The sequence below is a fragment of the Bubalus kerabau genome, chromosome X, assembly GCF_029407905.1.
Source record: "Bubalus kerabau isolate K-KA32 ecotype Philippines breed swamp buffalo chromosome X, PCC_UOA_SB_1v2, whole genome shotgun sequence".
Lineage (NCBI taxonomy): Eukaryota > Metazoa > Chordata > Mammalia > Artiodactyla > Bovidae > Bubalus > Bubalus kerabau.
This window is the reverse complement of record NC_073647.1, coordinates 3,218,565-3,243,710: the sequence shown is the minus strand read 5'-3', so window position 1 is coordinate 3,243,710 and position 25,146 is coordinate 3,218,565.

The following is a 25,146-nucleotide window of genomic DNA, read 5'->3' as shown; positions in this document are numbered from 1 at the left end:
TGCTCTCTCAATTCATCCCCTGAATCTTCCCACCCTGTGTCCGTTCTCTACGTCTGTGTCTCTATTCTTGCCTGGGAAATAGGTTCATTTGTACCATTGTTCCGGAGAAGGCAATGGCACCCCACTTCAGTACTCTTGCCTGGAAAATCCCATGGACAGAGGAGCCTGGTAGGCTGCAGTCCATGGGGTCGCTAAGAGTCGGACACGACTGAGCGACTTCACTTTCACTTTTCACTTTCATGCATTGGAGAAGGAAATGGCAACCCACTCCAGTGTTCTTGCCTGGGGAATCCTAGGGACGGGGGAGCCTGGTGAGCTGCCGTCTATGGGGTCACACAGAGTCGGACACGACTGAAGTGACTTAGCAGCAGTACCATTGTTCTAGATTCCACATATATGTGTTCACTTCAGTTCAGTTGCTCATTCGTGTCCGACTCTTTGCGACCCCATGAATCACAGCACGCCAGGCTTCCCTGTCCATTACCAACTCCCGGAGTTCGCTCAAACTCACATCCATCGAGTCAGTGATGCCATCCAGCCATCTCATCCTCTGTCGTCCCCTTTTCCTCCTGCCCCCAATCCCTCCCAGCATGAGTCTTTTCCAGTGAGTCAACTCTTCACATGAGGTGGCCAAAGTATTGGTGTTTCAGCTTTAGTATCAGTCCTTCCAAAGAACACCCAGGACTGATCTCCTTTAGAATGGACTGGTTGGATCTCCTTGCAGTCCAAGGGACTCTCAAGAGTCTTCTCCAACTCCACAGTTCAAAAGCATCAATTCTTCAGTGCTCAGCTTTCTTCACAGTCCAACTCTCACATCCATACATGACCACTGGAAAAACCATAGCCTTGACTAGACAGGCTTTCGTTGGCAAAGTAATGTCTCTGCTTTTGAATATGCTATCTAGGTTGGTCATAACTCTCCTTCCAAGGAGTAAGCGTCTTTTAATTTCATGGCTGCAATCACCATCTGCAGTGATTTTGGAGCCCACAAAAATAAAGTCTGACACTATTTCCACTGTTTCCCATCTATTTCCCATGAAGTGATGGGACCAGATGCCATGATCTTCATTTTCTGAATGTTGAGCTTTAAGCCAACTTTTTCACTCTCCTCTTTCACTTTCATCAAGAGGCTTTTTAGTTCCTCTTCACTTTCTGCCATAAGAGTGGTGTCATCTGCATATCTGAGGTTATTGATATTTCTCCCTGCAATCTTGATTCCAGCTTGTGCTTCTTCCAGCCCAGTGTTTCTCATCATGTACTCTGCATAGAAGTTAAATAAGCAGGGTGACAATATACAGCCTTGATGTACTCCTTTTCCTATTTGGAACCAGTCTGTTGTTCCATGTCCAGTTCTAACTGTTGCTTCCTGACCTGCATACAGGTTTCTCAAGAGGCAGGTCAGGTGGTCTGGTATTCCCATCTGTTTCAGAATTTTCCACAGTTTATTGTGATCCACACAGTCAAAGGCTTTGGCATAGTCAATAAAGCAGAAATAGTTGTTTTTCTGGAACTCTCTTGCTCTTTTGATGATCCAGCAGATGTTGGCAATTTGATTTCTGGTTCCTCTGCCCTTTCTAAAACCAGCTTGAACATCTGGAAGTTCATGGTTCACATATTGCTGAAGCCTGGCTTGGAGAATTTTGAGCATTACTTTACTAGCGTGTGAGTTGAGTGCAATTGTGCAGTAGTTTGAGCCTTCTTTGGCATTTCCTTTCTTTGGGATTGGAATGAAAACTGACCTTTTCTAGTCCTGTGGCCGCTGCTGAGTTTTCCAAATTTGCTGGCATATTGAGTGCAGCACTTTCAGAGCATCATCTTTTAGGATGTGAAATAGCTCAACTGGAATTCCATCACCTCCACTAGCTTTGTTCGTAGTGATGCTTCCTAAGGCCCACTTGACTTCACATTCCAGGATGTCTGGCTCTAGGTGAGTGATCACACTGTCGTGATTATCTTGGTGGTGAAGCTCTTTTTTGTACAGTTCTCCTGTGTATTCTTGCCACCTCTTCTTAATATCTTTTGCTTCTGTTAGGTCCATACCATTTCTTTCCTTTATCGAGCCCATCTTTGCATGAAATGTTCCCTTGGTATCTCTAATTTTCTTGAAGAGATCTCTAGTCTTTTCCATTCTGTTGTTTTCCTCTATGTATTTGCATTGATTGCTGAGGAAGGCTTTATCTCTCTTTGCTATTCTTTGGAACTCTGCATTCAGATGCTTATATCTTTCCTTTTCTCCTTTGCTTTTCGCTTCTCTTTTCACAGCTATTTGTAATATATGTGTGTTAATATATGACATTTATTTTTCTGATAAAGAAAATATGGTACATATACCCAATGGAATATTATTCAGCCACTAAAAGAAACGAAATAGGGTCATCTGTAGAGAAGTGCATAGACCTAGAATCTGTTATAGAGTCAAGACCAATATTTCTCAAGGTATGATATCAGTCTATACAGGCTCCTTTTTTTCCCGTTTAGAATTTGCTCTAGATTCCTGTCCATGGCATACCGAATCCTACACAATCTGGCTTTGCCTCCTTGACTGACCTCATCTCCAGCCACTCTTTGCTCCATCATAGCCATATTAGCCTCCTTGTTATTTCTCAGCCTGGTTCGCTCTTTCCTGCTTCAGAGTCTTGGCATTTGCTATTCCCTCTCCCTGTATGTTCAGATCTGACATTTGGTGGCTTCTTCTTGTCACTCAGGCTTCAGTGCATGAGTTACCTGCTCACAGAGGCCTTTCTCAGTGACCCAATGCAGTTTTCCCATCTCCTGGTTGCTGTGTTTTATTTTCTTTGTAGCATTTATTGCTACATGAGATTGTGTTCTTTGACTTCATGTTTATTGTCAATTTCCCCCACTAGAATAGAAGCCCCAGGACACAACCGCTTGCAACCATCTGGCTCATTACTGAATCACAGCAACTAGAGCAGGACTTGGGTAACAGTAGAATAAATATTTATTGAATGGATAGTTGGATGGAGTGAGATGGTGAAGGGATCTTGATTCTGGCTTTTGGGATTGTCCTGATCACCAGGAATGGAATTGCCTGCATGGTGTGGAACTGCCTGTGGATTACATGGTAATAGCTCATAGAATGAATTACATCTTTAAGTGGAAAGAATCCTAATGGATTATCCTCCTGCATAGCATCTCTCTGTAGAAGGTGCACTGGGCACCTAAAAATATGCTTCATGTTAGGCAGCCACCTGTGTGCATCAGTGAGGTAGATCTATTTGCATCACCGAGATAATTTCATATGTTGTCTGCCTCACTTTGCATGTCGATACAGATTGGGTGTGTTTATGTTCTGGTAAACAGGCTCTGGGAGGCATTGGAAGTATTAGACACCTGGCATGGTAACTAATAATACACTAGAGTTAGGGAGATAGTTTGCATGCAAACCTATGGGTACAGATGGGGAGTCTGTTGGCATAAATTAGCAAAGTCCATAGAGGAGCCTGGGCTTGACAATTTTATTGTACATGGGAGGTTACTAAGAAAATAGTTGAGGGTCTCTGGAAAAATAAGCAATAGCTGTCTGCTGCTTTTGCAGAATTAACAAAGGCAGAATGTCCTTGACTGAGACACTTTGTTTGGATTTCTTTCTGTGTGTGTGAAGATATTAACAGTTAAGCAGGAAAGGATCTGAAAATAAACCAGGATGTGGTGATTCCTGATGATTGGATTTACCCAAGTCTGTCTCTAACCAAGTAGAGAGATGAGATTTCTCCCTGAGTCTCAGGCATCACTTAGTCAAGAATTCTCATGTCTTGAGCTTCTTTCAGTTCTCGAAAAGCCCTTTGAAATTAGCACAATGAGAAACTAGAAGAGACAAGTGCTGAGACTCAGGGTGGAGCTGATCTGGTGGTGGTGGCAGCCCCAAGTGCTGCCCCCTGGGTGTGAGAGATCCTGATTCATAGAGAGATGAATTTCTAATAAGCTCCTTACGTGTTTCTGATGCACGTGTTTGAAATGTACTATGAGAAACTGATTTGTGTCTTTCACCTACTGAAGTTTTAAAAATTTTGAGTGTAACCCAAGCCTCATATCTCTCATGAGGCTCCATCTTCATCTCCTGCCTTCCGATAGCACAAGATCCATTCAGTTCAGTTCAGCCGCTTAGCTGTGTCCGACTCTGTGATCCCATGGACTGCAGCATGCCAGGCCTCCCTGTCTATCACCAACTCCCAGAGTTTACTCAAACTCATGTCCATTGAGTTGGTGATGCCATCTAGCCATCTCATCCTCTGTCATCCCCTTCTCCTCCCACCTTCAATCTTTCCCAGCATCAGGGTCTTTTCAGATGAATCAGTTCTTCGCACCAGGTGGCCAAAGTATTGGAGTTTCAGCTTCAGCATCAGTCATTCCAATGAATATTCAGGACTGATCTCCTTTAGGATGGACTGGTTGGATCTCCTTGCAGTCCAAGGGACTCTCAAGAGTCTTCTCCAACACCACAGATCAAAAGCATCAATTCTTCAGCACTCAGCTTTCTTTATAGTCCTACTCTCACATCCATACATGACTATTGGAAAAACCATAGCTTTGACTAGACCTTTTTTGGCAAAGTAATGTCTCTGCTTTTTAATATGCTGTCTAGGTTGGTCATAACTTTTCTTCTAAGGAGCAAGCATCTGTTAATTTCATGGCTACAGTCACCATTTGCAGTGATTTTGGAGCCCCCCAAAATAAAGTCTGTCACTGTTTCTACTGTTTCATCATCTATTTGTCATGAAGTGAGGGGACCAGATGCCATGATCTTAGTTTTCTGAATGTTGAGTTTTAAGCCAACTTGTTCACTCTCTTCCTTCACTTTCATCAAGAGGTTCTTTAGTTCTTTGCTTTCTGCCATAAGGGTGGTGTCATCCTCATATCTGAGGTTATTGATATTTATCCCGGCAATCTTGATTCCAGCTTGTGCTTCATCCAGCCCAGCATTTCTCATGATGTACTCTGCATATAAGTTAAATAAGCAGGGTGACAATATACAGCCTTGACATACTCCTTTCCCAATTTGGAACCAGTCTGTTGTTCCATGTCCAGTTCTAACTGTTGCTTCCTGACCTGCATATAGGTTTCTCAAGAGGCAGGTCAGGTGGTCTGGTATTCCCATCTCATGAAGAATTTTCCACAGTTTGTTGTGATCCATACAGTCAAAGGCTTTGGCGTAGTCAATAAAGCAGAAGTAGATGTTTTTCCGGAACGTTCTTGCTTTTTTAATGATCCAACGGATGTTGGCAATTTGATCTCTGCTTCCTCTGCCTTTTCTAAATCCAGCTTGAACATCTGGAAGTTCACGGTTCACATACTGTTGAAGCCTGGCTTGGACAATTTTGAGCATTACTTTGCTAGCATGTGAGATGAGTGCAATTGTGTGGTAGTTTGAGCATTCTTTGGCATTTCCTTTCTTTGGGATTGGAATGAAAACTGACATTTTCCAGTCTTGTAGCTATTATTTGCCACTAGATGAGAGAAGAGCTCTTATTGGGTATTACCTCCCTTTCTTACTGCATGTGTGCTTCTGTCTATTTGGCAGCCTTTGATCTCCTTTGGATTCATATTTTTCCATCTTCAAGCAGATGCTAAAATTCCTTCACAATTATAGTTAGTAAAGGGTTGTAATTCACTGTTTTAACCAATCAGAGACTCCATGTAGGTGCTATGCTGAATGTTGGAGTCTCCCCCAAATTCATGTGTTGAAATCCTAACCCCCAAGGTGATAGTATTAAAAGATATAGGGCCTTTGGGAGGTGCTTAGATCATGAGGGTGGAGCCTTCATGAATGAGACTTGTTCCTTTATAAAAGAGACCTCACAGAGCTCCATCACCCCTTCCACCATGTGACGATGCAATAAGAAGTCTCAGGAAAGTCCCCTTGCCTGACTGTGCTGGTACCCTGATCTCGGACTTCCATCCTTCAGAACTGTGAAAAATGAATTTCTGTTGTTGGTAAGCAACCCAGTCTGTAGTATTTGGTTGTTATTGTGCAGTCGCCAAGTTGTATCTGACTCTATGTGACCCCATGAACTGCAGCACGCCAGGCTCCTCTGTCCTCCACTATCTCCCAGTTTGCTCAAATTCCCGTCCATTGAGTTGGTGATGCTATCTAACCATCTCATCCTCTGTCATCGCCTTCTCCTTCTGCCCTCAATCTTTTCCACCATTAGGGTCTTTTCCAGTGATTTAGTTCTTTGTACCAGGTGACCAAAGTATTGGAGCTTCAGCATCAGTCCTTCCAATGAATAGTCAGGACTGATTTCCTTTAGGATTGACTGGTTTGATCTCTTTGCAGTCCAAGAGATTCTCAAGAGTCTTTTCCAACACACAGTTCAAAAGCATCAATTGTTTGGTGTTCATCCTTGTTTATGGTCCAACTCTCACATCTGTTCATGACTATTGGAAAAAATCATAGCTTTGACTATATGGACCCTTGTCAGCAATGTGATGTCTCTGCTTTTTAGTATGCTGTCTAGGATTGTCATAGCTTTTCTTCCAAGGAGCAAGCTATGACAATCCTAGACACCATATTAAAAAAGCAGAAACATGGCTAAAGGAGGGTTGCAGAGAGGGAGCTACAGTTGAGGGGAGCTAAGACACACAGGCAGGACATCTACAGATAAAGTTGGAGGGAGAGTGCTGTCTAGAAAAAGGTGACAATGTGAACATACTCACGCAGTAAGTGAAACATCTTTCCAACTCAGCAGATATATACCAGAACCACGTGGCATCAGACGGAGCAGAGGTGGGTTTAAAATGCAGATTCCAGGCCCATAACCTCAGTTTTTGCTTCTGTAGGTCCTGCAAGGGACTTGTGGATCTTAATTTCAACAAGCTCCCACCTGAGTGGTTTTGATAAAGGTGTTTCATGCAACACAGTTTGAGCAACAGTGGCCTAGTCTAATGATAGTTTGTAGAGATGTGGAGTGGAGAAGGCAATGGCAACCCACTCCAGTACTCTTGCCTGGGAAATCCTATGGACAGAGGAGCCTGGTAGGCTAGTCCATGGGGTCATGAAGAGTTGAACCCGACTGAGTGAATTCACTTTCACTTTTCACTTTACTGCACTGAAGAAGGAAATGGCAACCCACTCCAGTATTCTTGCTGGGAGAATCCCAGGGACGGGGGAGCCTGGTGGGCTGCTGTCTATGGGGTCGTACAGAGTCGGACACGACTGAAGCGACTTAGCAGCAGCAGCAGAGATGTGGAGACTGAGACTCAGGAATATGAGTGATCTCTTGGTTATAGGTACACATTATGAGGATGCTGTGAAAGATTGTTTCCAGCTCGGGTGGGTTCTGAGCCAGTCTCCTTAAAGTCTTTTCTAATTTGTACTTGGCTGTAAATTTAATACCCTTTTTATGATACTTGAAAGAGCTGCACAATTTCATGGTCTGGCCATTACTGCTAGCATTAAAGAAATGACTATTACTGGTACTTAATATATATCTTCCTCCAGTTCCCTAATGACTGTAAGGCACATAGCCAAAGAGGCACCCTGTATGCCTGTAGCACGCATGTGATGATAGCCCACACCTGTTCTCTCAGGGTGGGCTTGACAGGCAGCAGCTTTTTTCTTCCTTCAGGCATTCTAGCTGTCCTCCCACATATTGCCCCAGCTGTTGTGACCCTATTAAGAAAGGTAAGAGCCTTTACCCCAAGGCACTCCCTCTGTTCCTTAGTTCCCCATGGATCTGCAGGTTACCCTTGAGTGTTAACTTTCAAGGTCACAGATTCTGAGGTGGCAGGAATGGCCCATCCATGAGGACTCTAAAGAATTACTTTAGGAACTGAACCAAGGGAAAATGATGAATGTGTGTACTAATATGAACTTCTCTCTCCACCCTCAAGTTTCTTGGGGAAACGCACAGGAAGGGGTGATGGTGTGGGAGCCTTGTGTCTTCACCAGCCTTAGTAAACTGCCTGAATTCCTGCACATCACCCCTACCTGTCATGTAGGATCATGACATGGCAATCGGGGGTAAATGGATCATCATTTAGGTTCAACAGAGTGCATCATGTCAGAATTCTTTTGAGTTGAGAATGCTTGAAGAGAATATGAGACAGAAGCTGATTTGTGTAGGGATGAAGTCTTACAATTTTCTTTCCCCATTGATATTTGGGACTGAAGCACCATTAGTCCCAAGTAAGAAAGAGTAGCTAAAATACCCTTGAACCCATTTCTTCCCACAAGCCTGGATGGCATTGTGCACTGAAAACCTGAGTGTGGCAGAGAGACCAAGATGAGAATAAACAGGATGGAACAAGTCAGCTAATCGGGAGGAGATGGGAAGGATGAACTGTTTTTCTCCCTATGTTTCCATGAGTGGCAGCAGCAGCAGTTTCTTTAGTGCTCTCCTATCCTGGCCAGTACAAAGTATGTTCTGTTTAAATATCTCTTGGGAGATTGGGTTTGAGAGAGGGGTGACTACTTGAATAGATTTAGTGATTTTTGATATGCAAAGCATTTTGCCAATCATCTTGCATGGGATGTGCTGTGTTAAGTCATTTCAGTTGTGTTCAACTCTTTGCGACCCTATGGACTGTAGCCCGCCAGGCTCCTCTGTCCATGGGGTTCTCCAGGCAAGAATAGTGGAGTGGGAAGCCATGCCCTCCTCCAGGGGATCTTCCCAAGCAAGGGCTCAAACCTGCATCTCTTATGTCTCCTGCATTGGCAGGTGGGTTCTTTACCACTAGCTCCACCTGGGAAGCCCAATTATCTAGCATAAGGAAGGGCAAAATTCCCAGACTTGGTTCTCCACTCTCATTATTCATAGATTTCCTACACACTGGCTTGCTACAGCCTCCAAGGGAGCTACTTCCATATACAGATGCTGGACACCAGCAGGAGGGTGCAATGGGGGGAGAAATTTTCAGCATATAAATTGATTTAGGGACACTCATTTAGATTTAATAGAATAATTATTAAGATAATTATTGAGATAAATGGCATGCCATGTTAGTAATTGAATATTGCATAAACAAGATACAGTGGCTGTAATTATAGTTCTCTGGGTACCTTAATAGGTATATTAAGAGAAGTCAGTGAACCACAAAGATTTCACTAAAAGTCAATATTTCAAGAAATCTATCAGCTGTCTCAGACTATAAATACCACTTTGGTCTCTAGAAAATATGCAGTTAATAGAAATGTGGTCTTCATGGTGCCACCTTTTTCCCAGGCATCTAAACATGGTATTTTATGGTACTGAAAATGAATCGAATTATAGCGAACATTGACTAGATGCCTAAACATATGAGTTACTGTCTCTAGGTATTAAATGGTATAGAACTGCCCTCACCTTGCTTAGGTTGCTGGGATATTAAATAATATACTGCAATAGTCACTGTTACGAGACTTTATTTTATATGGTATATGGAAGTCTTTATTACCTCTAAATGTGTCTTAGATGACTGGCTACGTTACAGGGTAAAGCATCCAGACTTGGAATTAAAACCAAGCTCTGCCCTTGGCTAGCTCTGTGACCCTGAACAAGGTGCATCATCTCTCTGGGTTTCAATTTTCTCACCTGCAAAATGGGGATAATGATGATGCTTCACTTTCACAGCTGATGTTGGGGTTGGAAACAAATCAAGGAGCTTGAGATCCTTATTTGAGGCATAGTAGTAGTGCAGTCAGAGAAGGCAATGGCACCCCACTCCAGTACTCTTGCCTGGAAAATTCCATGGATGGAGGAGCCTGGTAGGCTGCAGTCCATGGGGTCGCTGGGAGTCGGACACGTCTGAAGCGACTTCACTTTCACTTTTCACTCTCATGCATTGGAGAAGGAAATGGCAACCCACTCCAGTGTTCTTGCCTGGAGAATCCCAGGGACGGGGGAGCCTGGTGGGCTGCCGTCTATGGGGTCGCACAGAGTCGGACACGACTGAAGCGACTTAGCAGCAGCAGCAGCAGCAGCAGTGCAGTCAATATTTGCTTTCCTTCTATAAATGCTAAGAAATTTGCAAACAAGTATTTAAATTCAGAAAATTGATTGACTTAGAACCAGGTAGTAACTGTATTCAAAATTTCCTCTTTGATGCCATCATTATCTTTTCCATGTGGTCAGAATGCAGTTAAGAGCATAAGCTTTGATGTCATGCTTCCTGGTGTAATTCACTGTGGCTTGTAGGTCAGGTTATATAACCTCTCAGTTTCCTCATCTCTAATTTGCAAGAATCCTATACCTGCCCCATGGAACTGCCATGAAAATTAAATCATGCAAGCAACATGGGCTTAGCATGACACCTACTTAAATCGAGCATTCAGTCAATGTTAGCAATCAATCTTGCTTTGAAATAAGGCATGCACAGCATGTTAATGAGGACAGTATGCAACCGATATGACAATTTTTGGGGAGCTAATGGTGTGGGCTGTGGAACTTATGATGTATATGTCTTCTTCCTTATTCCTTCTCCCAGATCTCAAATAGTATTTTATACCTGGAAATAGCAATCAGCATTATAATACAATTATAAAGCCCATTCATTTCTTTAATAACAAATGGTTATTGGGTGCCTATTAAGTACTACAGAATTCTCTGGGATCTAGATACATTTACAAACAGAACAGTCATGGTTCTTATTCTCATGCAGGTTGGAATTTAGGTCACTTGTGGGGTACTAGTCTTGGTGCTAGAGAAACATACTCTGAAGCCATGGGATGTTTAGGATCTAGTTGGACCACCTTAAATCCTTTCTGGAGCAAGACAGATTTTAATTAGAAGAATAATAACGGGGTCTAGCTGAATCTATGAGCAGGTGTAGGCACATAAAAATAAATGATGCAATATGGCGTGGCTGAGTACCATGTGAGTGACACATTACTCAGTTCAGTTCAGTCGCTCAGTCGTGTCCGACTCTTTGCGACCCCTGCATGCCAGGCCTCCCTGCCCATCACAATCTCCCGGAGTTCACTCAGACTCACATCCATCAAGTCAGTGATGCCATCCAGCCATCTCATCCTCTGTTGTCGCCTTTTCCTCCTGCCCCCAATCCCTCCCAGCATCAGAGTCTTTTCCAATGAGTCAACTCTTTGCATGAGGTGGCCAAAGTACTGGAGTTTCAGCCTTAGCATCATTCCTTCCAAAGAAATCCCAGGGCTGATCTCCTTTAGAATGGACTGGTTGGATCTCCTTGCAGTCCAAGGGACTCTCAAGAGTCTTCTCCAACACCACAGTTCAAAAGCATCAATTCTTCAGTGCTCAGCTTTCTTCACAGTCCAACTCTTGCATCCATACATGACCACTGGAAAAACCATAACCTTGACTAGATGGAACTTTGTTAGCAAAGTAATGTCTCTGCTTTTCAATATGCTATCTGTGTTGGTCATAACTTTTCTTCCAAGGAGTAAAAGTCTTTTAATTTCATGGCTGCAGTCACCATCTGCAGGGATTTTGGAGCCCACAAAAATTAAGTCTGACACTATTTCCACTGTTTCCCCATCTATTTCCCATGAAGTGATGGGACCAGATGCCATGATCTTTGTTTTCTGAATTTGAGCTTTAAGCCAACTTTTTCACTCTCCTCTTTCACCTTCATCAAGAGGCTTTTTAGTTCCTCTTCACTTTCTGCCATAAGGGTGGTGTCATCTGCATATCTGAGGTTATTGATATTTCTCCTGGCAATCTTGATTCCAGCTTGTGTTTCTTCCAGCCCAGTGTTTCTCATGATGTACTCTGCATAGAAGTTAAATAAGCAGGGTGATAATATACTCCTTTTCCTATTTGGAACCAGTCTGTTGTTCCATGTCCAGTTCTAACTGTTGCTTCCTGACCTGCATACAGATTTATCAGGAGGCAGGTCAGGTGGTCTGGTATTCCCACCTCTTGAAGAATTTTCCACAGTGTGTTGTGACTTTAAAACCAAAGGAGAGATTTTTATATAGGACAGTATGTGCAGCTGGAGCTGTATAGTTGAGGAAGTACATAGGGATGTTATTTTGTAGGAACTTGAGTATCAGGTGGTGACTTTGAAGTACCATTGAAATTGTCCAAATAGGGAGGCAATGTGTACAAAGCAGCATTTTTGGAAGCTGGAGATTTCAGTGTGTGATGAATCACTTTGCTGTGTATTGGAGTAGAGTTATCAGGAATGAGCAATTGCAATACTCCCCATCCTAGGGGATGAGGACTAGGGTGGTGACAGTTATAAGTAAAATAAGTAGTTCATTTCCACTTCTCCAATTTTATTTTAAGGAATCAGACAATGAAGTCAAGATGTGTTCAGAGATGTTTATCCTATCTTCTTAAAGTGAAAGAAAGTGAAAGTCCCTCAGTCTTGTTTGACTCTTTGTGACCCCATGGACTGTGGCCCACCACGCTCCTCTGTCCATGGGAGTTTTCAGGCAAGAATACTGGAGTGGGTTGCATTTCCCTTCTCCAGGGGATCTTCCCAACCCAGGGGTTAAACCTGGGTCTTTTGCACTGCAGGTAGATTCTTTACTATTTGAGCCCCCAGGGAAGCTTAGCATCTTAAATATTCTTTAAATAAATGAAAAATCACAAATGTGTGAGCTTTCTAGTTTTAAGTCCTCCTTTCCCATATCTCATTTCCCTCTTTCCCTATTCTGTGTTGCCATGAATTCAGCACCAGCCATCTCCATGCACATTTTTATATTTTATGGCCATAATGCTTTCATGAGCAGTATAATGTTATTTGCCAGTTTTTAAACTTGAGATGAATGTCATCATACTGTACATATCCTTCTTTAAACCACAAGTTAGTTGCCCTTGGTTTCCCAAAGTTTCAGCTGCAGTGTGTTTGGATTGGGACCAGGAATTCACATCGCTGACACATTTCAGGGACCATATTTTGAGAATGACTGCTTTAGTCCCTAAAGAATAATATTCCATTGTCTGACTATGCCTCAGTATATTTAACTGTTCTTTTCTTGATGGGTGTTGTTTCATTTTTCAGAATTCTAAACAATGTTGAAGTGAACATTGTCTTCTTGCACTCATATGTGAGTTTCTATCGTATATATATTCAATACATCGGCGATATTGCTGGATGGTAGGGAATTCTCATCTTCAACTTTATGAGATTTTACCATATCATTTTTCAAAGTGGTTACACTAAGTTTTACTCCCCCCAACCCGATACATACACACGCCTATGTGTCAGATTACCGGTTGTTATACATCCTCACAAAAACTCAGTAAGGTCTGATTTTTAAACTGGCAATCTGATGCCTATTCAATTGTTGTTTGCATTTATGTTTCTCTGTTCATTAGGAAGTTAAATATCTTTTCAGATGTTTTGTTGACCATTTGAGTTCATATACATTTTGCATTGTTTTAGATCCATGTTGTCAATAGAAATATAACATGCCCCCCATCATGTAATTTAAAATTATCTAGTAGCCACATTAAAGAAAGTAAAAAGAAGCAGGTGAAATTAATTTCAACATTTACTCCAATACATCCCAAATATTATCATTTAAAACATTTAGTCCTTAGACACATTGTAAATGAGATAATTAAAATTATTTTTTTTGCATCTATTAAGTATTTCACACTTACAACAACTAGGACCAGCCACATTTCAAATGTGCAATAGTTACATGTGGTTAGTGGCTGGTGGTGATAGTTTAGTCGCTAAATTGTGTCCAATTCTCATGGCCCACCATGGACTGTAGCCCACCAGACTCCTCTGTCCATGGGATTCTCCAGGCAAGAATACTGGAATGGGTTGCCATTTACTTCTCCAAGGGGACCTTCCCAAAACAGGGACCGAACCCGGGTCTCCTGCACTGCAGGCAGATACTTTACCCATTGAGCTACCAGGGTTAGTGGCTACCCTATTGTAAAGTTCTGGTGCTCAGTGCTTCTTAGGATATAGAATACAAGTTGCAAAGTAATTTCACCATTCTGTAACTTGTCTTTTCAGTTTGTATATGTTGATTCATATGGTACCGAACTTTTCTAAAGGACGTTACATTTACAGTCATTTCCTTTATGATTTGTGCTTTGTGTCCTGTTTAAAGGTAAAGCCTTCTTTACCTGTGATCATAAAAATGTTCTACAGAATATTCCTTGCCAAGTTTTTAGTTTTTCTTTTAACCTTGAATATTTTAATCTACTGAGAGTTAATTTTAGTGAATGTTGTCAGGAGGGGATCTTATTGAAAAAAATTGTTTTCCATATAGTGAACCAATTCTCCCCAAACCAGTTACTGAGTAGTCCACTATATTCCATTTATTTGTAGTGGTACTTCTCTTATGCATCAAGTGGATTTTGTTTTGTACTTCATTGATCCCTTGGTCTGCCACTGTGCCAATACTGCAGTGTTTTAATTACTAAAGCTTTTAAAACAAGTTTTGTATTTGTTAGGGTAAGTCTCTCCAGTTGTTTTCCTTTAAAATTTTATTTGCCATAATATAAATATTAGAATCAGCTTAGAAAGGTTCATGAAAACTCATTTTTGAATTTTGATCAGGCTTGCATTGAATTTAAGGTCATGTTTTATGAAAGCATTATATACTGTCTATTAAATTTTATAATTTCCTCCAGAAAGGCATGATGTATATTTTATGTGTGTGCTGTACTGTGCTTAGTTGCTCAGTCGTGTCCGACTCTTTGTGACTCAGTGGACTGTAGCTCACCAGGCTGCTCTGTCCATGGGGATTCTCCAGGCAAGAATACTGGAATGAGGTGCCATGCCCTCTTCCAGGGGATCTTCCCAATCCAGGGATTGAACCCAGGTCTCCTGCCTTGCAGATGGATTCTTTACTTAGTCTGAGCCACCAGGGAAGCCCATTTTATGTCTAGGTACCTTATAGTTTTTTATTACTATTGCAAATAATCTTTAAAATTTATGATTTTTGCTTGGTAATGTTTGAGAAAGTGATTGATATTTTTGTCTTTTGTATCTTTGTAACTCTTACCTTGCAATCTTAGTGAATCCTATTTAAAAATTTATGTAAAAATAATTGGCTTTTTTTTTTTTTTGCCTTGTGGGCATGCAGGATGGACTAGATTGAACCTGTGACCCCTGCTATGGAGGCACAGAGTTCTAACCAGGTAATCACCAGGGAATTCCCCAATTCACTTTTGTTTGGTATAGAGTTCTGTGAAGTGATAGAAATGAATATAGTTGTGGAACAACCACTGCATCCAGATCAGTTTTATTATGCCTCCAAATTTTATCATGTTGCCCCTTTCTTTAACACTTCTTCATGTCCATTCTCTGGAAATCACTCTTGTCTCTGTTCAGTTCAGTTTAGTTGCTCAGTCGTGTCCGACTCTTTGCGACCCCATGAATCGCAGCACGCCAGGCCTCCCTGTCCATCACCAACTCCTGGAGTTCACTCAGACTCACGTCCATCAAGTCGGTGATGCCATCCAGCCATCTCATCCTCTGTGGTCCCCTTCTCCTCCTGCCCCCAATCCCTCCCAGCATCAGAGTCTTTTCCAATGAGTCAACTCTTTGCATGAGGTGGCCAAAGTATTGGAGTTTCAGCTTTAGCATCAGTCCTTCCAAAGAAATCCCAGGGCTGATCTCCTTCAGAATGGACTGGGTGGATCTCCTTGCATCCAAGGGATTCTCAAGAGTCTTCTCCAACACCGCAGTTGTCTCTGTAGTATCGCCATTCACAAAATATCATATACCTGGAATTGCACTGTATTTATCCTTTGAAAATCTGAGTTCTTTCACTTAGCAATATATATCTGAGATTTATATATGTTGTTGCATGTATTAATAGTTCATTACTTTTTATTGCTGAGTAGGATTCCATTGTACAGATGGACTATAATTAATTCATTCACCAGATGAAAAGCATTTGAATTGTTTCCAGGTTTTGGTGATGATGAAGAAAGTTGCTGTAAATATTCACATACAGTATTTTCAGGAATTGTTGTCCCTTCTCTTGGATAAATATCTATGACTCAGGATAAATGTGTTTAACGTCATAAGAAATTATTAAACTGTTTACTAAAGTAGCTATACTTTGCATTCCACTATTTGCATCGAAAAGTGGAAAGTGTTAGTTGTCCAGTCGTGTCACACACTTTGAGACCCCATGGACTGTAGCCTGCCAGGCTCCCTGTCCATGGGATTTTCCAGGCAAGAACACTGGAGTGGGTTGCCATTTCCTTCTCCAGGGGATCTTCCCGACCCAGGGATCAAACCTGGGTCTTCTGCGCTGCAGGCAGATTCTTTACTGTCTGAGGCACCAGGGAAGCTCCATTTGCATCAGTTATGTATAATATGTAATAATTCCAGTTGCTCCATGTCCTTGTTAGCATTTGGTATTATCCTAGTTCTTATTTTTCTTTGTTTTGTTCTTTGGTCCTTCTAATAGATATCTAGAAATATGTCATGTGTTTTAAATTTGCATTTCCTTAATGACCAGTGGTGACAAGCATCTTTTTATATAGTTATTTGCCATTTGTATATCTGCTTTCATAAAGTGTCTGTTAAAATATTGTCCCTATTTTATAAAAATGAAGTTATTTTCTTATTGAGTTTTGAGAGTTCTTTGGGTGTTCTGGATACAAATCCTTGTCAGATATGTGGTTTGCAAATATTTTATTCTAGTCTGCAGCTTTTCTTATTATTCTTTGATCATTGTTTTACACAGAGGAAAAATTGTAAATTTGTTGGAGTTCAGTTTAGCAATTTTTTCTTCTATGGATTATCCTCTTGATGTCATGTCCTTGGGCTCTTTGCTTAACACCAGATATTGAAGCTTTTTTCTATGTTTTATTCTACAACTTTTATGGCTTTGTTTTACATTTAGGTCCATGATTAATTTTGAGTTAATTTTGGTATAGAGTACAAGGTATGGCTTTAAGTTCCTTTTTTGGGAAATGGATGTACAAATTTCGAACATCATTTGCTGGCAAGACTGTTACCTATTTAATTGCCTCTGTGTTGTTGTCCACAAACAGTCAACTATGTATGGCATTATTTTTTAATTATTTTTTTATTAAAGAGATGTAACTTATATAACACAGAATATACATTTTAAGTGATTTTTGCTTCAGTAATTTTTGCTATATTTATAGAGGTTTGAAACCATCACCACAATATAATTTTGGAATTATCATTACCCCCAAAGGAAGCCCATTGCCCACTGGCAGTACATCACCTTCATTGGTGCCCCCTTGTCCCAGTCCTAGGCAATTACTAATCTACCTACTCTCTTTATGAATTTGTTTGAGATATCTCTCATAATTGTAATTATCCAACTTGTAGTCTTCTGGTATTGATTTTTTTTTATGTAGTGTAATGTTGTTAAGGATCATCCATGTAGTAGCATGTTTCATAACTTCATTCTTTTTAGTATATAGATTAGTATTCTGCTTTATGTACATGTCTCACATTATTCATCAGTTGATGGACATTAGGGTTGTTTCTGTGGTTTGGCTATTATAAATAATGCTGTTATGAACATTCATACACAGGTGTGTATATATATGTGTGTGTGTATATTTTCATTTCTTTTGTATATATACCTAAGATTAGAATGGCTGGTAAGTCTGTTTTCACTTTTTGAGGAATTTCCAAACTGTATTCCAAAGTGGCTATACCATTTTACATTCCCACCAGCAGTGTAAGAGGATTCCAATCTTTCCACATCTTTGCCAGTACTTCTTACTGTCTGGCTTTTTATTGATGCCATTTTGCTGCTTATGAAGTGACATCTCATTGAAGTTTTGATTTGCATTTCCCTAAAGACTAATCACAGTGAACATCTTTCCAAGGGCTTCTTGGTCTTTCATATATCTATTCAAACCCTTTATCCATTTTTAATTGGGTAATTTGTATTATAAGAGTTCTTTATATATTCTGGATGCAAGTCATTTGCATCCAGATATGGATATGGCTTGCAAATGTTCTCAGTCTGTTGAGACATCACTTCCTCAAAGGCATCCTTTGAAAAACAAAATTTTAAAAATTTTGATGAGGGACTTTCTTGGCAGTCCAGTGGTGAAGACTCTGCACTTCCCCTGCAGGGTGACATGGGTTCAATCTCTGGTCTGGGAACTGAGATTCCACATGTTATGTGGTGTGGCTAAAAAAAATAATAAAATAAAATATTGATGAAATTCAGTTTGTCTGTTCTTTTCTTTTATCATTTGTGCAGTATCTGGCACATCTTAAAAAAAAATGCCCATCCCAAGCTCATGAAGATTTGTTTACTCTTATTTTCTTTTATACTTGACCATTTTGAATTAATTTTTTCAGTATGATAGGAGGTAGAGGTCCAACTTTATAATTTTGTGTGTGAATATTCAGTTGTCCCAGCATAGAACTGTTTGTGCACTTTCAAAACTTTTCCATTAATATGTGTGTCTTTCTGTAATATGATGTTGTCTTGGTTTCTGTAGATTTAGAGTGAGTATTATCTGTGAGGCTTCCCAACATTCTTCTGCTTGCTTTTTAAAGGTTATTTTTACTTTTCTACTTTGCCTTCCCATATCAGTTTTATGGAATGCTCATTTATTATAATAGTTTGTCTGTAGCTTCTCTTGATGTAGAAAGTCCTATCATGCAAATATAGTTTCTACTGCTTTTCCAACTTTTAGATTTTTAAATTTTCTTGTCATATTGCATTACCGGGATCCTCCTGCAAAATACTGAACAGAAGCAGAGAGGACATCCATGTCTTATTTCTAACTTTAGAAAGAATGTTTCTTATGTTATATTAAATGTGGTGGATTCATTTCGATGTTTGGTGGAGCTATTTAATCTTTTTTTTTAAAAGAATACATTTGAATCAGTTCTAATGGGGTGGATGAAACTGGAGCCTACTATACAGAGTGAAGTAAGCCAGAAAGAAAAACACCAATACAGTATACTAACGCATATATATGGAATTTAGAAAGATGGTAACAATAACCCTGTGTACGAGACAGCAAAAGAGACACTGATGTATAGAACAGTCTTATGGACTCTGTGGGAGAGGGAGAGGGTGGGAAGATTTGGGAGAATGGCATTGAAACATGTAAAATATCATGTATGAAATGAAAAAAAATAAAAAATAAAAATAAAATAAAATTTAAAAAATGTGGTGTTTACTGTTGGTTTTTGATAGACATCCTTTATCAAGCTAGGGAAGTTCCATCTATTTCTACTTTAATATAAGCTTGTATTTTTTCACAAACTATTGCTTTCAGTCATTCTGTGCTTCTATGCACATTTTTATCTTGTCTACCCCTTTAATGAAAGCTTAGTCTTTTAATGGATTCAGGTTCATCCTGAGGTCTTACTTCTAGCTCCTAGCTTTGTATGAGCCATGACCATGTCTTCTCTACCTATGTGACCATTAAAATTCAAGATTCTAGTTAGAGACCCACAGATATCTCAAGACTGTTCTCTTAAATAATATTAGGTCATATGCTCATTGCCCTGGTTTTCAGGTTCCTCTTCACTTTTTGATTTCTTGTGATTTCTTTTACTTTTATGAGAGTTCAACTAAGCATTTAAAAGTCTGAGTTTTAAATAAAATTCTGCATTTCTAGGTATTTTACAGAAAGAAGGTTTTGGTGGTCCATTACATTATTGGGAGGGCTCCCATTTGTCTCATTGATAAAGAATCCGCCTACCAGTGCAGGAGATGAGGGTTCCATCTATGGGTCAGGAAGATCCCCTGGAGATGGACATCTCCAGGGCAACCCACTCCAGTATTCTTGCCTGGAGAATCCCATGGGCAGAGGGGTCTGGTGGGCTGCAGTCCATGGGGTCATAAATAGGTGGACATGACTGAGCAACTGAGCACAGCACATATTATTGGAAACTGAAGATTTTCACATCATTTATAAATGAGGAAAAAATGGAAACAACCCAACAACTTATCTAATGGATAGCCTAGTGGCTTCAAATGTGTGGCACTCAGTAAATATTTGTTGAATGCTTCATGAGTTATAACTCCTGACTGAAGAAGAAGAGAATGCAGTAAAAAATAATGTACCAATGTTTTGAGCCTGGGAGAATGATGGTACCACTGATAGGGAGGAAGGCTAGTAAAGATGCTAATTTTTGAGAAAATATATGAGTTTGATTTCAGCTATATTTTATTGGAGATGGTAGAAGGCCTTGCTTATTGAGAGTTTTGGCTGGGTATGTGGGACTAAAGCTGTGGAGAAAGGTCAGGGTTGGATGAATAGCTCAGGAATTGTTGACAATATGGTGATGATTGAAATCATGTTGCTGAGGTAGAGAGTATAAAGTAAGAATAGTAGAATGGGTGTAAGATTTAGCCTTGATTGGGGTAGAAAAAGAAAGCACAATCTACAAAAGTAAATATTAAATTGTCCAAGAAATAGGATACTGAAGACATTGTAGTATCACAAAAACATAGGACAGAGATTTCAAGGAAGAAAGGATTGTTTCAGGAGAAGTTAGTCAGCCAATAGATTCAGGTACTGTGTAGAGCTAAAGACCCTTGAATTTACTCACTAGGAATGATTTTATTCCAGTTCTATTTATAACCCCATGGGAATAAGCATGTTATAACATTTCTCTTTTTATCTGTAAGTTTCGTCTTAAGTCTAATCAAATAATCAAAAAGAATGGTTTGGGTTATGATTTCTTCCACATGTGTATGCTTTTGTGTTTACATGTATATGCACACACAAACACATCTTTGAAAGTACATCTCATTGTAAATATCTGTAAATGTAGTTGTAGAAAAGCCACTTATAGATTTCCTGCTATTGAAAAGCCACAGTATACTGTTTTAAAATATTTTAAAATTTGCTCAGAGGAAAAAGAACATGGCCCCTTAAAAAAAAAAATTAAGTGCGTTTAGAAGAGGCTGTTACATCAGTTTCTAAAGAAACCAACCATGTGCTAATGCCAACTAAAAGTCACGGGAAGCATTCTGTGAACATGTGCAGAGTATGACCATAATCTTCTTTTCTCCTCATATCTCTTTTCTTCCTCCTAACAAATAACGAGAATTTTTACAGGCTAGAAACTTAGAAAGGAAAATAGGATGATTTTAGAAAGGTTGTAAACTAGCAACTAGGTCTGACCTGCTAGTTGTGGGGGGAGGGGGGAGTATCAACAATTTAATGAAAGCCATTTGAAAGAGCTTTCATGATAAACTGTTCCAAAGCTTGAAAGTGCTGGAACCATATATTGAATACATCTATAATCTTCCTACAAATTTATGACTCAAGAAATATTCAGGGTAAGTTATAGAGTTATTTATTTTTTAATTTTTTACTTAGTGTGAGGTGAATGTCTAGAATTAAACTAAACACAATGGCTATTGGTTCATCAGGCTTACCTCATTTCAACCTGCATTAAAATCTTAGTATAGATTATGTATCACATTTCTTATGTTGTATTAAAATTATTTTTATTGTTTTTCAATAGTTATATTTGTAATAAAGCTTAAATATCTTAAATGTCTCTCCATGTATAATGCAGACAAATGTGCACTGATATTCCCCTTAGTTGTTAGGTATAATAGTGTGTCTAGATTAAAATCTTTGTTACCTGTTTTCTTTAGCTGGGAATGATTTAATCAGAACTTGTTATGTATTTGACCCTCTGAATTGTGGGAAGTTCATCAATACCATCAACAGCATAGGGCTCATTCCTAGCATTTAGAAGGCAGAAGATATGGTGTAATGGAGCCCAGGATTGATCTGAGTTCATGGTCCTGAATGATGGAATACTTAGGATACAGAAGTCAGAGAGAACAAAAGTCAATGCCAGGGGAATAGTAGGGAGTGCAGAGGCAGACATATTGCCAGAGAGATTAGGAGTCTTTGAGATATGGACCGGACCTACCTGAATCAGGTAGCCTTTTACACTTTTTAGGCCATAGCACAGAACAACTGGACTCCCAGGGAGTGGCCAGGGCTAGAGGTTGGCATGCAGCTGTACTGTCCCAAGTTGCTGCTTTGGCCATTCTTCAAGCAGGACCAGATCCTGATCTAATCCTTTTCTGCTTGGAGCAGGAGGCTGCTCCAACTGATGCAGGGTAACCTAGCCATCCTGTCCAATTGATGCAGCACATCTGATGCGTTCTCCTCCTATCTTGGGAAAAAGGGAAAGCTTCCAGGCTGTCAGCACTGCAAACCCAAACCTACAATGAGATGGCAAACATCATAAGGACACCAATATTTATTTATTAGACACTGCCTTTAAGAATGAAACTTCCCAAACCATGGATGTAATGACAGTGAAAGGTGGAAGAGTATGAAGCAATATGGTAGCCATTAAGTCTTTATTTTTCTCTTCCATGTGGACTGAAAAGACTGTGAAACCAGATGGAAAGGACTGCATCCTTAAACATTAAAAAAATTGATTTTTGCCTATGACAAAGCAAACGTATATCATGAAAGCTTAAAGCAAGTGTTGGTCGCTCAGTCATGTCTGACTCTTTGCGATCCCATGGACTGTAGCCCAGCAGGCTCCTCTGTCCATGGAATTCTCCAGGCCAGAATACTTTAGTGGATTCTCATTTGCTTCTCCAGGGGATCTTCCTGACTCAGGGATTGAACCTGCATCTCCTGCATTGCAGGCAAATTCTTTACCTTCTGAGCCACCAGGGTTGCTTCTAAAAATCTTTAACTTAAGTTGGAGGTTTTGTCTTCTTGTCCTAGAAATTTTTCATTCATTGTAGACAGATGCATGACCTTCTGAACCACCAGGAAGTCCTACATTTTGGATACTTTGGTATAAATCTGACGAACACCCCTACCAAGATCTCATAATTTATTCATGGAGCCTCACAGGATCACTTGGTTTTCTCAGCTTTGAGACATTAGATTGGCTACAAATATTTCAATCCAGGATGACTCAATTCTTTGTTTTTCCTGTTAACTTGAAATCATGAAGCAGAAGTCCAATATTTGACTTGATTATCCAATAGTGTGTTTAGATTAGACTCTTTGTTGCCTGTAGTCTTTAGCTGGGAATGATTTCATCAGCAGGACCCGTTACATATTTGTCTTCATATGCCCTACTACCCAAGAGAAATGTCAGTGGATTGGCTTTGGGGGAGAGCCTGAGTCCCTTGTGATCTAAGAAAGCAGTGAAACACTCTTGCAACTGTGAGCTGCACTGGTCTCAAAATAGACAGTAGCCCAGGGCTGAGTTGTTTCTAGATACATTTGGACCAAAATTGTATCACTGTTGTTACCTAGTTTCAAGCTCCACGCTCTTCTGAGGGACAAATGCCCCTAATGTATCTGGAGTGGTCCCTGCCTTTTTGCATCTCATTTTCTGTTCCTGCCAATGTTCAGGCTGCAGTCATTGACCTAGGATTGTTCTTTTCTCCAAGGGAGCATGTTTGAGTGGATGGAAGGCTCTTCATCAATGCTAGACACACCTGTGCTCAAGACCACACCCTTGACTTATTTGAGGGGTGGATTAGTAAGACAGTTGGGTCGTTAGGGGTAGAATTTACTGTGATCAGAGATTGGATTACATAGTCCAAACCAGCTTTATGCATAGATAGAATAGGTGGCCAAGTACATGGTATGATTTGGATATGGTTTCAACCCACTCCAGTACTCTTGCCTGGAAAATTCCATGGACGGAGGAGCCTGGTAGGCTACAGTCCATGGGGTTGCAAAGAGTTGGATGTAACTGAACAACTTCACTTGCTCTACCTTACTAGTGTAGTAGTGTTAGTTGCTCAGTCATGCCCGACTCTTTGCGACCCCATGGGGTGCAGCCCGCCAGGCTTCTCCATCCATGGGATTTTCCAGGCAAGGATGCTGAAGTGAGTTGCCATTTCCTACCCTCAAAATATCCTGCTCATGCTCTCAAAATATCCTGTTCATGTGCCTGTCCTAGTACCTGATACTTGCCTGTTAAGGATGGATTCCTTTAGCTTAAGGCCTTCTCTATGAAATACAAATACTGGTACCCAGCATGGAGCTCACACACTTAGTGAAGTGAAGTGAAAATCACTCAGTCATGTCTGACTCTGCGACCCCATGGGCTATACAGTCCATGGAATTCTCCAGGTCAGAATACTGGAGTGGGTAGCTGTTCCCTTCTCCAGGATATTTTCCCAACCCAGGGATTGAACCCAGGTCTCCCGCATTGTAGGCTGATTCTTTACCAGCTAAGCCACCAGGGAAGCCCAAGAATCCTGGAGTGGGTACCCTATCCATTCTCCAGTGGATCTTTCCGACCCAGGAATCAAACCAGGGTCTCCTGCACTGCAGGCAGATTCTTTACCAGCTGAGCTATCAGGGAGGCCCTCACACACCTAGTAGATAACCAAATATTAGCTGAATGAATAAATGAATTGGAATTATTAATGAAACTAATTCACAGTAGTATTAGTAGGGGCAATTTAGGTTACCACATGACTTGACTATTGAAAACAGTGCTTCTCAAATATTTAGTGTATATTAATGATCACCTAGAGGTTTTCTTAAAAGGTTCTGGGGCTAGACAAGACTTGAGGATCTGTATTGCTAGCAAGTTTAGTTGATGCCATTGCTGTATATATTTTGAGTAGTAAGTAATTAGAAGACCTGAGGATAGGGTTACCCATCTTGCCTGACCAAAGAATTTCTTGGGATGTCTGTTAAACATCCAAAATTAGAATCTCCAGGGGGCAGACTTGGGAATCTTTATTTTTAGCAAGTGCTTCAGGTGATTTGCATGACTGGAGAATTAATCTTAGAAGGGAATGGGGTATGGGCTTAAAAACATGTGATGGCATTGCATTGGTCCATGGACCTTTTGGAGTAAGACTTGGAAAAGACACTGGATCAGATTGGAAAACATTCAGCTACAGTTTTGTTCTAGAGCAGTTCCTGTATGTGGCTAGGAGTTAGAAGGTAGAGGGGAAAATGAGGAACTATTTTTTTTTTCCCCAGCAGGTAGCATTGGTATCACTTTTTACTAACACAAAGCTTGATTTTCTGGGTTTTTGTTTTATTCCTTGAGTAAGATTGGTATCTTCAAAACAGCCAAGTTGATAGGTAAAATTTAGAATATGATTTTGAACAGTTTTCCTTATGTTTGCCTTCTCTGCAAGTTTGTATACCTTTAGCCCTTTCTTCATTGTAGATTCCATGAAACATTGGGAAAGCTTGTTTCTTAACCTAATAAGACAGAGATGCGAGGGAATAGTCTATTAAGCAGAGCTGCTGGAAAGACTGTCATTTCTTTAATATTCATGCACTGAGGCATGGAGCTGCATGAGACCCAGCG